The following is a 17,330-nucleotide window of genomic DNA, read 5'->3' on the forward strand; positions in this document are numbered from 1 at the left end:
CCCAATTTGGTTAGGTTTCTTTGCCTGGTAGGTTGCATCAAAATTTCATACTAAAAATATCTGAGTCTTAGTGGTCTTGCTTGTATTGGAACGATATGAAATTCCTATTAATTTACCTTCAAATATGTAAGCATTAAGACAAGCTTCAGAGAATTCCTTGGGTTTCAAATATACTCCTTTATATCATTTTAAAGCAATTGATTTCTAGTTCCAATATATGTGTGTTTCTGGCTCTCTTTCTATTAATTTTTCTTTTCTTTTTCTTAACATTTTATTGAATCATATTGACATACACAAAACTGAACATATTTCTTTTTTTTTTTTTTTTTGCAAACTGAACATATTTCATGTGTACAATTTGGTGAGTATGGACATACGCATATAACCATGAAACCATTAACAGGAAGTAATAGATACACCATGACCTCCAAAAGTCCCCTGTGTCCTTTATTGTTGTTGCTGCTGTTTTGTGGTAAGAACACCTAATATGAGAGGCACCTGGGTGGCTCAGTAGATTGAACATCCCACTCTTGATTTTGGTTTGGGTTGTGATCTCAGGGTTATGAGATCAAGCCCTGTGTGGGGCTCTGCACTCAGTGATTAGTGGGGAGTCTGCATCTCCCCTTTTCTGTCTCCCTCTGTCCCTCTCCCCTGCTGTCTCTCTCTCTTTCTCTAATATAAATAAAGTAAATCTTTAAAAAAAAGAGAAGTGTACCATTCTGGTGAGTGATGTCAATAATGGCAAAGATTATGTATGTGGGAATATATGAGAAATCTCTGTACTTTTTCCTCAGTTTTGTTGTAAACCTAAATATGGTATAAAAACATCTTTAAAGAAAAGTTTGCTGATGTTTAAATTATAAAAAATAAGGCAAGGATAATACTTTATGGTTTTAGTTACCCTTTTGTCATAATTTCTAAAACTATTGAGACACATTTTATATCAGGAAAATAGAAGGTACTCTATATATTTCAAGCATTAAGATTTTGATCTGTTGAAAACAATGAGGCAGCAAAGGTAGAGGAAGGGATCAGGGGATCTATTTTAGGCTAGAGTTCCAACGAGAATTGTTCTCAGGAGCTACCCTGGAACTTCTATAAATATCACAACCACTCATGTGTTTGGTCAGAACTTAATCCAGAGAATATTAGCTTCTCCTCTGCTTTAGCTTTCCAGATTGTCATTCAGTGCTTCTACTTGGTTGAATCTGGTCTAGAACTTTACTAGAAAAGAGATTCTGGAAAATACAGTTTCTCTATGTTGCAGAAGAAACGTTAATAGGTAGTGGTGGTGATTTTAAGTTTATAACAGACATTTCAGGACATCACCACCAACACACACACACACACACACACACACACACACACATATACATATATATCCAGATTTAGGTATAAATCTTTTTATCCCATCCCTGCCTAGATTCTTTTTTTTTTCCTTGCTTCTTTACAGAAGTGACTGGTCTAAGTCGGATGAAAAACTACAGCGTACCAAAAGGGTATATATGGAAGCCTCTCTCGTGCCAGTTGCATCACTTTGCCTTTTAGGTTTTTCCTCTTTACTTTGGATTCTAAAGAGAATTTGGGGGATTGAAAATTAAAATATGAGAAGTAAACAGACTTGAAATTTGCCTTTGTTCTTGCCATGTTGATTTTTATTACATTGAAATTACCTGAAGTTAAGTAGAAAAACCTGATTTTTACATACAAAAGAAAATATTTTTTTTCAAAAGAAAACATTTTGTCCTAAAACATTTCCCAAAAGGACACTTCTTATTTTTTTTAAGATTTATTTATTTAGCGGAAGAGAGAGAGAGCCTACTGAATATGCGGGATTAGCAGAGAGAGATAATCTTCAAGTAGACTCCCTGTTGAGCACAGAGCTCAATCCTGGGAACTAGGAGATATTGCCCCTAACTGAAACCAAGAATCTGGTGCTTAACCAATTAAGCCACACAGGTGTTCTGGACACCTCTTATTTTTTGAATGACCAATTGACTAAATAAAGTCCCATAACTTGGGTAAGTAGAAAAACAAACACGTAAGTTGAAATAATACTCACTCACTAAATAGCTTCCTGAATATCTCAGTCTGGGTAATTAATACTAGGATTCTGATTTTCAAAATTCCAAGGATTTATTTTTTCTTTCATCTCTGTCTTCTCTTTGCAACCCTAAATCACTTAACTCATTTCAAAAATTCACAAAAGCCTGCAGGAGAAAGAATCAAGTCAAATTAATGTTTCACCAGCAAATTTTTGTGAAAAACTTGCTGTAAACCATACCTTTTGTGCAATGCCACTATTTAATTTCTGTTACTCATTTGGGTCTTCTTGAAACCCAGGAAGAACTATTAATAAAATTATTTCTAATATAGAACAATAGTCCCTCATAGAAAAGACATCCTAATACAATAATCCACAGACTAGCAATAAGAAGTAACATAATTAAAAATACGAAATGTGTTCTACATCATGTTATAGTGATTTTTATTCTAATAGTTAAATTTCAATTCAGAGTGACCTGAAATTCTTCTTAAATGTAGGGCAATGGTTCTCAGCCACGGATAACTCTGCTCCTCCATGGGACAGATATCTGGAGATAATTTTAATTGTCACAACTTGCAAATGTGAGGGGGATGAAGGGAGATGGTTACTGGCATCAAATGGGTAGAGATCAGGACTGGTGTTAAACATTGTACAGTGCATCCCAAACAAAAAAAATTAAAAGGCCTTAAATGCCAATAGTGCCAAGTTAAACATCCCAATCTAGGATGATAAAAGGAAATAGCATCAATTGCACCAGTGATATTCTACTTCAGAAATGTTCTTTTTTCTAGACCTTGCACTTGCACAGAAAATTAAAGTATAAAACACAATTTATTTTAAAGTAGGATATAATGTGAAACACAATTAAAGATGACTTTAAAAATTACTAGTATAGGGCAGCCCCGGTGGCTCAGTGGTTTAGCACTGCCTTCGGTGGGGGGTGTGATCCTGGAGACCCAGGATCGAGTACATCAGGTTGTGTGCATGGAGCCTGCTTCTCCCTCTGCCTGTGTCTCTGTCTCTGTCTGTCTGTCTGTCTGTCTCTCTCTCTTTCTGTGTCTGTCATGAATAAATAAATAAATAAATAAATAAATAAACAAATAAATAAATAAATATTTTTTTTTAAATTACTAGTATATAAATAATTACTACCATATAAAATTAAAATTTCTGTATTTAAGAGAAAGTAAGTATAAAAGATAATATATAGAATTCGACCCTTAAGATCTTTATGGATTTTTCCATGAATTTACCTCAATTTAAACAAATTGTATTATCAAATAATTTTATATTTCATTTTATTATGTATGTCCCTAAGAGACCTCAGTGTACATTATTCTTTTAAAATACTTTATTTATTTCTTTGACACAGAGTGAAGGCACAAGCAGGGGAAGTAGCAAAGGAGCAGGGAGTCCAATGTGGGGCTCCAACCCAGGGCTCCAGGATCATGACCTGAGCTCAAGGCAGATGCTCAACCTACTGAGCTACCAGGTGCTCCACAAAGTACTTAAAAGAGTCATTAATATTCATAGGCTTTTATGATAGAACAGTCATTATTTTTTAAAGATCTTTATGAAAATATTGGGTAGGTAAGAGGTTATCTAAAACTATGACTGGAGCACTTCTCTATTATATCCTGACAAAGCTTTTCTTCCAGTTTCAGAGGACCTAACATCTCCAAAGAAATTCTTCCACCATACAATAAAACAATTGCTGCTTGAATTGAATTCAACATTCAATTCAACATTGAATGTTCACACTGCCACCTTTTCAATATGCATCCTGCATGCCTCTGAAATAGAAGAAAAAGGGATACTCTACTTGGGATATTTATCAAGATGATCAACAGGAAATTGGATTTGATTCTACACAATGAGGAATATATTGTATCTAAAGGATATTGTCCAGCACTGTGAGATCAACTCTTAAAAGTATTTGAAGTTTACAGCAATTAAATACAGAAATGACTCTCAAGGGCTCAGACCTTTTCAAGAATAAAGTTTTGGTCACTCAGGCTTATAAAGAGCGTTGGTAAGATAAAATTATGGTTGAAAGGGCAGCTCAGTGGTTTAGCATCACCTTCAGCCCAGGGTGTGATCCTGGAGACCCAGGGAGCCATGCAGGATCCCTGCATGGAGGCGGTTTCTCCCTCTGCCTGTGTGTCTCTGGACTTCTCTCTCTCTCCCTCTCTCTCTCTCTCTGTCTCTCTCTTTCTCTCTCTCCCCTTTTGTTTCTCATGAATAAATAAATAAAATCTTTTAAAAAATCATGGTTGAGAGCAAAGGTAATATGAAGTAGATAATGAAATTAGAAAGTTACAAGCAAAAACTGCAGTTTTATGGCCAGTTACAAAAACAAAAGGTATAGTAAAAGCTTTTATTTTCTACATTTTCCTCTTTCCTCATTTCCTCTATTTTATACTGTGTTATGTAATGACTGTGGTTCTTTCTATAGCTTATTCCATAGGGTACAGGTTATCCAGTTGGGATTTTGACTGAACAGAGAAGAATGCATGTAATAAACAGATTCCATGTCTAAAGATTTTAGTATCTCCTTTTGGAGGGACAATGAACATACTTATGTTTGCATCAGGGAGATGTTTGCATCATGTAATATAAGAGCTTGTAGATGTTGGTAGTTCCAGAAGGTTATGCATGGGAAGCTATATCCATGTATATGCATGAGAAATATCATAGAAGTGGACCATGGTGAATATGATGAATTGACAAGCATAAAATTTGGAGTTCAGGAGTAAGGCAGGGGATACATTTTGGCTGTTTTGGTTGTTACTGATAGCTTTCCAAATGAGAAGGCAGTGTTCTCAGATTGCAAAAATAGCTCCCTTGAGCTATTTTTACCTGTTTTTTTTTTTTTTTTTTGACTTGGTGTAATAGTTAATTTTATATGTCAACCTGTTTGGGTCATGGGATACCCAGACATTTTGTTAAACAGCATTCTGGATGTATCTGTGAGGATACTTGTGGATGAGATTAGTATTTGAATTGATAGAGTGGGTAAAGCAAATTGCCCTTTCTAATGTCAGTGGGCCTCATCCAATCAGTTGAAGACCTTAAAAGTACAAAAGTCAATCATTCCTGAAGGAGAGAGATTTCCTCCTGCCTAAGCTGTGATCATGGCTTTTTCCTGATTTCAAACTTGAACCATGAAAACATTGGCTTTTCCTGGGTCTTGAACCTGCCAGCTTGCAAACTAAAACTGTGCCATCGGCTTTCCTAGGTCTACAGGTTGCTGGCTCACCCTAAAGATCTTGGGACTTGTCAACCTTCCTAACTGTGTGAGCTAATTCTGTTATAAATCTCTCTCTCTCTCCACACGCACACGCGCGCGCACACACACACACCTATATATACATCCTAATTGCTTATTGATTCTGTTTTTCTGGAGAACATTGGCTAATACACTTGGATTCAGAATCTATAAAGAACACATCAAAATCAACACCCCAAAAATAAATGATCCAGGTAAGAAATGGGCAGAAAATATGAACAGACATTTCTCCAAAGACTAACAGACACATACAAAAATGTTCAACATCACTCATCATCAGGGAAATATAAATCAATGCCACAATGAGATGTCACCTCAAACTCTGCAGGATGGCTAAAATTAACAACTAAGAAAGAATTTTTGCTAGCAAGGATGTGGAGAAAGGGAAACTCTTTTGCACTGTTGGTGGGAATGCAAACTGGTACAGACACTGTAGAAAACAGTATGGAAGTTTCTCAAAAAGTTAGAAACCAAATTACCCTCTGACCCAACAATTGCACTACCAAGTGTTTATCCAAAGGACACAAAAATGCTGATTTGAAGGGGCATGTGCACCCCAGTGTTTATAGCAACACTGTCAACAATAGCCAAGTTATGGAAAGAGCCAACATGTCCATCGACCAATTAATGGATGAAGAAGGTGTGATATATATAATTGAATATTTCAGCCATCAAAAAGAATGAGATCTTGCCATTTTCATAAATGTAGATGGAGCTAGAACATAAAGACTCTTAACTCTGGGAAAAGAACTAGGGGAGGGTGGAAGGGGAGAACTAGGTGGGGGTGACTGGGTGACGGGCACTGAGGGGGGCACTTGACAGGATGAGCACTGGGTGTTATTCTGTATGTTGGCAAATTGAACACCAATAAAAAATAAATTTATTATAAAAAAACAAAAAAATGTAGATGGAGCTAGAGTGTATTATACTAAATGAAATAAATCAGAGAAGACGAATATCATATGATTTCACTCATATGTGGAATTTAAGAAACAAAATAGATGAACATAGGGGATGGGAAGAAAAACTAAAATAAGCTAAAAGCAGAGAGGGAGGCAAAACATAAGAGATTCTGAACTATAAAGAACAAACTGAAGGTTGCTATAGGAGAGGAAGATGGGGGGGTGCATTAAATGAGTAATGGGCACTAAGAAGGGCAGTGTTGGGATGAGCACTGGCTGTTATATTTAAGTGATGAATCACCAAATTCTACCCTGGAAGCCAATACTACACTATATATTAACTAACTTGAGTTTAAATAAAATAATAATAATAATAATAATAATAATAATAATAGAAATTATCAAAGGCAAATTTAATTTTTTATCAGCACTTCCAATACTTTTTAGGCGGTTTAGTAATCTATTGTTAATTAAAGATTTTATTTATTGATTTATGACAGACAGAGAGAGAGAGAGAGAGAGAGGCAGAGACACAGACAGAAGGAGAAGCAGGCTCCATGCAGGGAGCCTGATGCTGGACTTAATCCCGGGACCCCAGGATCACGCCCTGATCTAAAGGCAGACGCTCAACCACTGAGCCACCCAGGTGTCCCTAAAAATTAATCTTTTTATGCATAAACTAGACAGAATAGATTCTCTTCTGTGAAACTTAACTCTGGATTATATAAATGAATGTCTAAAATTGTCTTCTTTCCACCCTTAGGCTTGGTTAAATGTTTAGTTAATTGATTGTATGCTTTTATGTTGGAAATAATACTCCCTGATAATTTTGAGGCTTTGTCCCATTTCTCCCTTTCTTCTAGTCCTATTATACATATGGTTCTACTAGGATAGTAATGTTTTGATCTTTTCTTTTCTTTTCTTTTCTTTTCTTTTCTTTTCTTTTCTTTTCTTTTCTTTTCTTTCTTTCTTTCTTCATTCTTCTTTCTTTCTTTCTCTTTTTTCACTTTTCTTTCTGTCTTGTTATGGATGATTTCTATACCTGTGTTTCTGAGTCAATTGTTTTTCTCTTCTGCAGTACATAATCTGCTATAAATCAATCCAGTGAAATTTTCATTTCATATATTTATTTGTCATTTGGAAGTTCATTTGTTTCTTCAACTAAACATATCAATTGTCTCACTCTGATATTTGTAATTTTCTTTAAATCTTTGAGCATATTTGTTAGAACTATTTGAAATTCTTTGTCTTCTAGTTTAATTGTTTTATTCACAGTAACATTAACATTATGTTGTAGAGTATCTGAATAATATTATCTTCTCTTAAGAGTACTAACTTTGTTAGGAGGCATTTAAAATTATGAGGATCAGCTTGGTCACTATATTGGCTCAGTTATGAAATAAACATTACTGTAGAAGGTGCAAACTACTAAGATCTCTGGCTAACCACTGAATGTCTCAGGTATTCATGGTGGGTTCTCCAATTTCATGAGCTAGAAGTTGAACATCTCCTGACCTTGACTGTGTTCTGATAATTATTGATGTTGTTCTTTGCCAAGACTTGTTGAATTTCACAATTTACAGACACTGGTTTTCACTCAATAAAAGAATCAAGAGAAAATGTGTGCCAATTTCTTCTATGCTGTGTCATGTTATTCTCTCCACTAAATTACTGCATATCACAAATTCAGTGGACTACCTATTCCTTCCCCAGAAATACCAACCTCTCCCTCCTATATTGGCTGTTTTCTTTTTTTTAAGATTTATTTATTTATTAATGAGAGACACACAGCGAGAGGCAGAGACACAGGCAGAGGGAGAAGCAGGATCCCCACAGGGATCCCGATGTGGGACTTGATCCCAGACCTCAGGATCACACCCTGAGCCAAAGGCAGATGCTCAAATGCTGATCCACCCAGGCATCCCTATTGCCTGTTTTCTATAATAAAATCTGTAATTATTTTTCCAACTTTTGGAATTTTCCTTCTAAGATTGTAAAATATTTTCCTCCATAAGGATGCCTTTAAGTTAAATTTTTATTGAATTTATTTACCTTTTTATGACCCTTAGATTTGAATTTAACAAAATCTCCTTTCCAAAATAACTAAAATTGTCAATTTGTTTTAATATATTTTACTTCCTTTTTTATATTTATGTATTTCATTTAAAATGTTTCCTGATATTCTTTGTGAGACATGAACCCAATTTATTTTCCTAAGATTACTAATTGCCTCTTCAACACCATTTATTAAACACTTTGTTACCCATCTCTAAGCATGGGAAACCTCTTTTTTTAAATTTATTTTTTATTATTGTTCAATTTGCCAACATATAGAATAACACCCAGAGCTCATCCTATCAAGTGCCCCCCTCAGTGCCCATCACCCAGTCACACCCGCCCCCACTCACCTCCCCTTACCCTACCCCTAGTTTGTTTCCCAGCGGTAGGAGTCTCTCATGTTCTGTCTGATATTTCTGATATTTCTCACTCATTTTTTCTCCTTTCTCCATTATTCCCTGTCATTATTTTTTATATTCCCCAAATGAATGAGACCATATAATGTTTCTCCTTCTCCGATTGAGTTATTTCACTCAGCATAATACCCTCCAGCTCCATCCACATCGAAGCAAAGGGTGCATATTTGTCGTTTCTAATGGCTGAGTAATATTCCATTGTATACATAAACCACATCTTCTTTATCCATTCATCTTTCGATGGACTCCGAGGCTCCTTCCACAGTTTGGCTATTGTGGACATTGCTGCTAGAAACATTGGGGTGCAGGATTCCCGGTGTTTCATTGCATCTGTATCTTTGGGGTAAATGCTCAGCAGTGCAATTGCTGGGTCGTAGGGCAGGTCTATTTTTAACTCTTTGAGGAACCTCCACACAGTTTTCCAGAGTGGCTGCACCAGTTCACATTCCCACCAAAAGTGCAGGAGGGTTAACCTTTCTCCGCATCCTCTCCAACATTTGTGGTTTCCTGCCTTGTTAATTTTCCTCATTCTCACTGGTGTGAGGTGGGATCTCATTGTGGTTTTGATTTGTATTTCCCTGATGGCAAGTGATGCGGAGCATTTTCTCTTGTGATTTTTGGCCATATCTATGTCTTCCTCTGTGAGATTTCTGTTCATGTCTTTTGCCCATTTCATGATTGAATTGTTTGTTCTTTGGTGTTGAGTTTAATAAGTTCTTTGTAGATCTTGGATACTAGCCCTTTATCTGATATGTCATTTGCAAATATCTTCTCCCATTCGGTAGGTTGTCTTTTAGTTTTGTTGACTGTTTCTTTTGCTGTGCAAAAGCTTCTTATCTTGATGAGGTCCCAATAGTTCATTTTTGCTTTTGTTTCTTTTGCCTTCGTGGATGTATCTTGCAAGAAGTTACTGTGGCCGAGTTCAAAAAGGGTGTTGCCTGTGTTCTCCTCTAGGATTTTGATGGAATCTTGTCTCACATTTAGATCTTTCATCCATTTTGAGTTTATCTTTGTGTTTGGTGCAAGAGAGTGGTCTAGTTTCATTCTTCTGCACGTGGATGTCCAATTTTCCCAGCACCATTTATTGAAGAGACTGTCTTTTTTCCAGTGCATAGTCTTTCCTCCTTTGTTGAATATTAGTTGACCATAAAGTTGAGGGTCCACTTCTGGAATCTCTATTCTGTTACATTGATCTCTATTCTGTTTTTGTGCCAGCACCACACTGTCTTGATGACCACAGCTTTGTAGTACAACCTGAAATCTGGCATTGTGATGCCCACAGCTATGGTTTTCTTTTCTAAAATTCCCCTGGCTATTCCGGGTCTTTTCTGATTCCACACAATCTTATGATAATTTTTTCCTACTCTCTGAAGGAACTCCTTGGTATTTTGATAGGGATTGCATTAAACGTGTAAATTCTCCTATGTAGCATTGACATTTTCACAATATTAATTCTGCCAATCCATAAGCATGGAATATTTTTCCATCTCTTTGTGTCTTCCTCAATTTCTTTCAGAAGTGTTGTATAGTTTTTAGGGTATAGATCCTTTACCTCTTTGGTTAGGTTTATTCCTAGGGATCTTATGCTTTTGGGTGCAATTGTAAATGGGATTGACTCCTTAATTTCTCTTTCTTCAGTCTCATTGTTAGTGTATAGTAATCCCACGGATTTCTGGGCATTGACTTTGTATCCTTCCATGCTACCAAATTGCTGTATGAGTTCTAGCAATCTTGGGGTGGAGTCTCTTGGGTTTTCTATGTAGAGTATCATGTCATCGGCGAAGAGGGAGAGTTTGACTTCTTCTTTGCCCACTTGAATGCCTTTTATCTCTTTTTGTTGCCTGACTGCTGAGGCTACGACTTTTAGTACTATGTTGAGTAGCAGTGGTGAGAGTGGACATCCCTGTCTTGTTCCTGATCTCAGGGGAAAGGCTCCCAGTGCTTCCCCAGTGAGAATGATTATTTGCTGGGGGCTTTTGGTAGATGGCTTTTAAGATGTTGAGGAATGTTCCCTGTATCCCTACACTCTGTAGAGTTTTGATCAGGAATGGATGCTGTATTTTGTCAAATGCTTCTTCTGCATCTATTGAGAGGATCATATGGTTCTTGTTTTTTCCTTTGCTGATATGATGAATCACGTTGATTGCTTTATGAGTATTGAACAAGCCTTGCATCCTGGGGATAAATCCTTCTTGGTCATGGTGAATAATGTTCTTAATGTATTGTTGCATCCTATTGGCTAGTATATTGTTGAGAATTTTAAGGTGATGCTGGCCTCATCGAATGAGTTTGGCAGTACTCCATCTCTTTCTATATTTCCAAACAGCTTTAGTAGAATAGGTATGATTTCTTCTTTAAACGTTTGATAGAATTCCCCAGAGAAGCCATCTGGCCCTGGACTCTTGTGTCTCGGGAGGTTTTTGATGACTGCTTCAATTTCCTCCCTGGTTATTGGCCTCTTCAGGTTTTCTCTGTCTTCCTGTTCCAGTTTTGGTAGTTTGTGGCTTTCCAGGAATGCGTCCATTTCTTCTAGATTGCCTAATTTATTGGCATATAGCCGCTCATAATATGTTTTTAAAATCGTTTGTATTTCCTTGGTGTTGGTAGTGATCTCTCCTTTCTCATTCATGACTTTATTAATTTGAGTCTTCTCTCTCTTCTTTTCAATAAGGCTGGCTAATGGTTTATGTATCTTATTAATTCTTTCAAAGAACCAACTCCTGGTTTTGTTGATCTGTTCCACAGTTCTTCTGGTCTCTATTTCATTCAGTTCTGCTCGAATCTTTATTAATTCTCTTCTTGTGCTGGGTGTAGGATCTATTTGCTGTTTTTTCTCTAGCTCCTTTAGGGCTAAGGTTAACTTTTGTTTGAATTCTTTCCAGTTTTTGAGGGATGCTTGTATTGCAATGTATTTCCCTCCCAGGACTGCTTTTGCTGTATCCCAAAGATTTTGAACGGTTGTGTCTTCATTCTAATTAATTTCCATGAATCTTTTTAATTCTTCCTTAATTTCCTGGTTGACAGTTTCATCTTTTAGCAGGATGGTCCTTAACCTCCAGGTGTTTGAAATCCTTCCAAACCTCTTCTTGTGATTTAGTTCTAATTTCAAGGCATTATGGTCTGAGAATATGCAGGGGACAATCCCAATCTTTTGGTATCAGTTAAGACCTCATTTGTGGCCCAGTATTGATCTATTCTGGAGAAAGTTCCATTTGCACTTGAGAAGAATGTGTATTCAGTTGAGTTTGGATGTAAAGTTCTGTAGATATCTGTGAAATCCATCTGGTCCAGTGTATCATTTAAAGCTCTCGTTTCTTTGGAGATGTTGTGTTTAGAAGACCTATGGAGTGTAGAAAGCGCTAGATTGAAGTCACCAAGTATAAGTGTCACGTGGAAGGTGATGCAGCAGTTCTTCACAGAGCACTGTAGGGAGGCCCCAAACTTCTTGTTGTAGATGGTACACACCAGCATCCACCCAGTGCTGGGGATGTGAGACACCTTCTTCATGGGTTCCATCTTCTCGGGGCTGCCAATGGTCACCTCAGGGATCCACAGAGCACAGCTGACATGGAGCCACTTGTTGGCAATGCTGGTAGGCTTCATCGCTCCACCTTTCTTGGGACACAGCAAACACTTTCGCTGAACCCCGAGGGCCCATGTTTGGCGGAGCAAACTTCCCTCCGGGACCTTGAGGATTCCGTATCAGGCCTGGTGCACACAGGCGTTGCATTTGTCACAGAACAGCATCTCATTGCCGTCCTCACCGTCAGGTGACTGGCACACATCACCGACAACGTCTTCATCGTATTTGATCCCCAGGCCTTCCTCAGTCTCTATAGTATGATTCACACTGTCCTAGCACCGCTGCCCAAATTCCTCGAGGACCCTTTCCATGGTGTATTCATCTAATTCAGGCATCCCCATCTCCTTAAATTCCTCATTCGTCAGCTCCTGGCACTCAGCATCCATGTCGTTGAGGTCGTAATGACACCCTCTGTCGCCCGGCGTCCGGATATCGACTCAGCCCAAGACTGGAGGCCCGGAGCCCGGCGACACCACGTGTTTCTTGGGCCTGATGAACATGAGGGTCTGTCTTCAGACACGAGCCTGGCCGCCCGCTGAGGGATGGTCCCAGCGCTCGCTCGCACCTGAACCCCTTCCCCACTCCTGTCTCCAGGGCTCTGCCCACACGTCGTGCTCCTCTGGGTTCAGCTGACGGGAGTCAGGCAGCTGCACGGCGGTGATCCCGTCCGTCCTAAACGCCTCTGTAGGTTTTCGATCTCCATGTCCGGAGCACGACCGCGTCCCGTGCTGGGATCGGGAAGTCTGTGACCACGTGGTGGAGCGGCTGCCGCGTATCGGATCCTCGGTGCTGCTGGGAAGGCGACCTCGCTTCGTGCCTGCCCTGGGAGCAGCGCCGCGGCAGCCCCTGTCACAGGACGCCGTCCGCGGGGAGGCGGCGCGACCCACCAACGAACGGCTGCTGACGCCCGCCAGGACGGGCTCCGGGCGTTCCGGGGCGGGGCGGGGGGCGCGGGGGTGCGGGGGGCGGCGTGGGGGGCGTGGGGGGGCGGCGCGTGGGGCCTGGCGTCCCTGCCCCGGAGCTCCCCACGCCCGCCCCTCGAGGAGGGGGAGCTGACGCCTCGGCCGCCGCCCGTCCCCACCCGGAGCCGCCCCGCGCCAACGCCGGGGGCGTCCTACAAAGGTCGGCCCCGGGGCCCCCAGCGGCTGCCCCCGTGCGGCGGAGGCTCGGTCCTGGGCTCCCCGCGGCTCCCCGCCCCTCCCCGCCAACCCCCGCCGCTCACCTATCCAGAAACCTCTTTTTAATTCGACTTAACACCTGCAGTTCTGTGCTCTGACTTTCTCAATCTAGACTGTAAGTTCCTAGATAAATAGCAATTTATTCTATATAATATACTCTGTATATTTATCCTAAATAATATGTAGTAAATAGAAATCTCTCAATAATTACTCACCAAAAAATAAAAGCTTTCGTATTTATTTATATGCACAGAAAGTAATCTATTATTAATCTAAGCATCGTTCATTGATTCTAACACGACAGTAACATAGAATTATAAACTCTCAGGAGGCCCGGGTGGCTCAGCAGTTGAGGGTCTGCCTTTGGCTCAGGAGGGACCGCAGCGTCCCAGGATCCAGCCCCACGTCAGGCTCCCTGCATGGCGTCTGCTTCTCCCTTGGCCTGGGTCTCTACCCCTCTCTCCGTGTGTCTCTCATGAATAAATAAATAAAATAAAATAAAAAAGAATTATAAACTCTCAGAAAAGAAAATGTTAGTTAAAATAATGTCCAATGAGAGTTTATTACTTGGACTTCATTATGTATTTACATTTTTATACAAGGATTTTATCATTTCTGTGCAAACATAACAAAAAGAAAATATAAACAAAATAAATTGTTTAAGGGAGGGGCCAGCAAACATTTTCTGTAAGGAGACAGATAACAAACACTTTAGACTTTGCCATAGGCTTTGGGTACAACTGCTCAAAGCTGCCATTATAGCAAAAGACAATCACGGACATAACTGCAAACCAATAGACATACTGCATTCTACTAAAATTTTATTTTCAAAAACAAATGGCAACTTGAAGTGAATTATGGACTATATTCACCCAACTCCTTAGGTAAGCATAATTCCAAAAACATTTTGCAATCAGATTCCAAATCTTCACAATTATTTTTGACTCAGGGTCATCAATACTTATGTTTTCTATACAATATCATCTTTCAGTACATTAAAATGCTTTTGAAATAGCATTGTTTCAAAAAATGTCTTATATGTTCTCAAGCAACACTGTGCAATAAGAATATAGTATGAGCCATTTATGTAATTTTGAAATGTAAAACGGATTAATTTAATGGTATCATAGTTTAATTCAGTGTATCTAAATTTTTCATTCCATTATGTAATAAATATAGACATTATTAATGCTACATTGTATATTTTTACAGACACATTTTTGAAATTTGGTGAATATTTTACACTTACATCATATCATCATTTATACCAACTGCATTTCATTTAAAATGTTCATTATCCACATGCTGATGATGGTTACACTCCTACAACATAAGTCTAAAGGACATTCCTTCAAGTCTCTCATTCAAATTCTGTGAATTTTAAGGGTTTTATTTTCCCCCAAAGTATCCAGTGGACATTTTTGTTGTTGTTTTCTGTTCATTTTGTTTTTTTCAGAAATAAGCAGGAACTTCTGTTTATTGCTAAAATTGTTCTTTGGGCAGCCTGAGTTGCTCAACAGTTTAGTGCCTCCGTCGGCCCTAAAGCGGTTTAGTGCCGCCTTCACCGCCCCCCCCCCCCCCGGGTGTGATCCTGGAGACCCGGGATCGAGTCCCACGTCGGGCTCCCTGCATGGAGCCTGCTTCTCCCTCTGCCTGTGTCTCTGCCTCTCTCTCTCTCTGTCTCTCTCTCTCTCTTTCTGTGTCTCTCAATAAATAAATAATATCTTTAAAAAAAATTGTGCTTAAATGCTTCAGTGACTGAATCCTTGAGGAATGCAATTGCCTGGGCATGCCATGAGATATAAAATTATTATACAACAGCCATCAAGATAACAGCTATTTTCAGATGTCCTTTACTCAGAGATTTAATGTGTAAACAATTCTGCTGCTTAAATTTATAAGATACTGTAGTTAATTCCCAAAGAAATGGAAGACGGAGATTGGATTTTAATCTGTCTCTTTTCTTTCTTTTCTCTCAATATGTGAAATGTATGCATATGTAGTATTCTCACATGCATAAATGTGTGTGGTACATGTGTGCATTCACACATGCATGGGTAAGAGAAAGAGAGAGAAAGAAAAAAATATATATAATTATTTTATTTTATTTTTGATATAGGCTAAACAGGAGGATAAAATTTGGGGAAAATGCCAGTTTGCTCAAAAGAGATAATGGTAATATAACTGTCTCCTCTTAATCACCACATTATCGCCAGTCGTCTTTATCTCCTGGATCTTATTTTTCCAACCTAAAAGTACTGTTAACTGTACTTTTCACTATAAGGATCTTTTATTAACACATTAAAGCAATTGGTAAGTTAACTGCGTGAAACACAACTGCATTCATAGAAGGACCCCACACAAAATTACAAGTAAATGCTTTAATTCAGTATTAATGGGAGTTCCTGGAATGACAGGATGTGATATCAGCCAGAGGTAAATAGAATTCTAGCCAAACAAGAGCTGTGAGCACGCTTTAATCAGATTGAGAGTTTATTCTCCAACTGAGATTCATATGTTTAAAAGTTGATATATACTGGAAACTTTCAACAGAGCAGACTGGAATGAGCATTGAGATTTGAGCTGTTGAGTTTGTTGCTGTAATTACTATAAGGGATAAAGAGAGGTAGGAAGATGTTAAAATATTTTTTCTTGGTTCTTTTAGTTCAAACAGAGCAATAAGTTTTCAAACAATTTTTTTCTGCCTTACATTTGGACTCTTCCTTTGACACTTGAGGCTTTTATTTTTTTTGCTGGTGATTCAGCCAAATCAATGTAGCATATACACTTAAAGGTCAACAACAAATTATTGAAATACATGGTCATTTTCATACATATTTTAGGATTTGTATTTGAGTACATTTTCTGTATCTTATATAAAATGTGATTAGTAAAATTTTCCACTTATCTTTGAGTGAACCAATTTCTTTGTCTTTGGTTAGAACTCTTTATAAAGGGAAAAGGGGAAAATGTCTCCTATGAAAATCATTATAAAATTATGAGTAAAATTGTTTGAAAAGAAACCTTAGATATCCTCTGCTCAAAGGGATTGTAAAAAGTTCAAATTTGCAGTGAAGTTATGGCTTCCATCATGCTAGTAGAGGAGAATAAATCTCACCCTTGGTATCAATGTATCTAAGTATTTGAAGTTGACATTTTGAGATAACTTCTGTCAGTAGCGGCCATCTATATTCAGAGTTTCTCGTACCAGAGTATGAATTTGCTCCTACTGACACTTTGGTTCTATGCTTACCTTATGACACAGAAGATCAGTTGGGAGAATGAGAAAAGATTCTTCCACTTGAACACAAATCCACTCAACTCAGTTTATCCAGCAAATACCCCAGGCCCTGATATGCCCATAGTATAACACGAAAATGAGGGACTTATTTATATCTCTTCATATCTTATTGAGTCTCTTATCTTGTTGATCTATTAATTGTAGTACTATCTTTTCCACATGAATATTTTCTCTAACTTAAATTGTGTAACATTGTGGAATTACTCCTGAGTTCCAGTGGACCAGATTGGTGGCAACTATTTTTAAGGACCTATGTTGCAGCATGAGTGGTTCCACTAAAGGATATGCATGACATCTTTCCATAGCAAAACATATTTGAAGAAAATAAGAACATTTAAGATCTGAAACATGAGAGCATTAAGGATATTGATGTTTTGTTTAGCATTTCTGGTTCTTCAGATGTCTTTTAAAAAATAGGGTAAAAAGTGGAACATATGTTGTATGGGCCCATCAGTCAATTAAATTGTTTGCTGCTTTAATTTGAGCTTAATGTTATTCTGTTTATATAAATTGAAAATTGTGGGTTATAAAAATTATGTTAACCATATGGATAATT

The 17,330-nt window shown here is 38.3% G+C and overlaps 1 pseudogene; it reads right to left on the minus strand.

Moving 5' to 3' along the window:
- Positions 1 to 1,447: 1,447 nt before the first annotated feature.
- The window catches only part of LOC112915844 (protein Jade-1 pseudogene), a 152,895-nt pseudogene continuing 137,012 nt past the window's right edge, over positions 1,448 to 17,330 (minus strand).

Source organism: Vulpes vulpes, chromosome 11 (assembly GCF_048418805.1).
Source record: "Vulpes vulpes isolate BD-2025 chromosome 11, VulVul3, whole genome shotgun sequence".
In the NCBI taxonomy this organism is placed as follows: Eukaryota; Metazoa; Chordata; class Mammalia; order Carnivora; family Canidae; genus Vulpes; species Vulpes vulpes.